Source organism: Micropterus dolomieu, linkage group LG08, assembly GCF_021292245.1.
Source record: "Micropterus dolomieu isolate WLL.071019.BEF.003 ecotype Adirondacks linkage group LG08, ASM2129224v1, whole genome shotgun sequence".
Lineage (NCBI taxonomy): Eukaryota > Metazoa > Chordata > Actinopteri > Centrarchiformes > Centrarchidae > Micropterus > Micropterus dolomieu.
Window position 1 is genome coordinate 18017881 of NC_060157.1, and position 1392 is coordinate 18019272.

Here is a 1392-nt window from a genome sequence, read left to right on the forward strand (position 1 = left end):
GAGAAAGAGGGGAGGGGAGGAGATGCCTCTACAGACGGCTGTTTGCAAAATATGAGAGTCGGATCACCAGTTGATCATTGTATTATTTTAGAATCTGATCAGCCACTCGACCGAGCGTAAAATGACGTCTCCAAACTTTTACGCACAAGCACCACATTCCGGCCTCATGTTTTGGTAGGCAAACTAAAACACTAGATCATATAAACATGTTCAATAAGATACAGAAATATGAATGAATGTATTTGGCTTTTTATTCGGGGGTCTGTATATTGTGTAGCACAGACTTCCATTTTTTTCTGGAGAGAAAGAGCAAAGAAAACGCTCCGTAAAATGAAATATAGGAAGTCAAAGAAGATTTTGTTCATAAAGGGGTGAGTTAAATGATGGATGGGGGGAGGGGAGAGCTGCTGGTTCCACTGTACGACAGGGAGGCAGCAGCAGGCAGGCGGCTCCGCTACCAGACCCTCCAACAACAGTTTTTAGTCATGTGGTCCCCCTTCCTCCCACCTCCATCAGAGCGGCTGTTCTTCATTGTTGTGTTTGAAACAACTTCACTTATCACTCCAAAGTCTTTATTCCAGAGTATAAAATTATATACATAAATTATGCGAGTGACAGGCCTGACTTTTCGGATTATTTGTCACATGATGGCATCACATAAACCGACAAAAATCGAATGGCAAATAACACTTCTGGATTCATTAAAATGGGTATGTGCACCACATACCCATTTTGTTAGAGGTAGCAGGGCCTTAACGGCTTTTAAACATCTTATGCATATTGAAGACATGACCAAACAGCATCTCAATTATCTATTCAAATTCGTTTTTCATGCTCAGTAATGACTAGGCGTATGAAACCAGATGCCCAGGCCTTCTGTTAGGACTTGGTTAGGGATGACGTGGCAGCTCGGCATCGAATCAATCAGCATATTGATCCAAATTAAACCCAAACTACTGCTGCTACTGAATCAACAGGTCAATCATACAGTGAGACTGCTAATTATCCCACAATTTGAAAACCACACTAACAATAATAATCACTGCTGTTGGGACCAAGTAGGTGCATGTGGGCTACTTTCATAAAATTAAGTTAAAACCCCCCTCGAACACGGTTCGCATAGTGACACCAATTCATCTAATCTCCTTCCATCCCTAAGCTGCGGCAATGAAAAGTGCATTAGCATTCTGCCTTGGCGTGTATATCTAAGTGGCTTAAAAAGTGATTTGAAGTTGATTTGTATATAAAAGGCCCCCTTTATCCGGATTGAAGCTCTAATCTGCTCGGTGTCGCATGACTGCTCCAGGAAACCCGTTTGAGCACCTTCATATAAGGCTGGAGTATAAACGTAGGATGGCTGTCATTAAAGCCATTTTTTTTTTTTTTTTTTTT

General features: G+C 41.5%; 1 protein-coding gene across 4 annotated transcripts in view; it reads right to left on the bottom strand.

Annotated features, from left to right (window-relative positions):
- The window catches only part of wnt10b (wingless-type MMTV integration site family, member 10b), a 21927-nt gene that overhangs the window by 2747 nt on the left and 17788 nt on the right, over positions 1–1392 (bottom strand). The window lies entirely within an intron of this gene.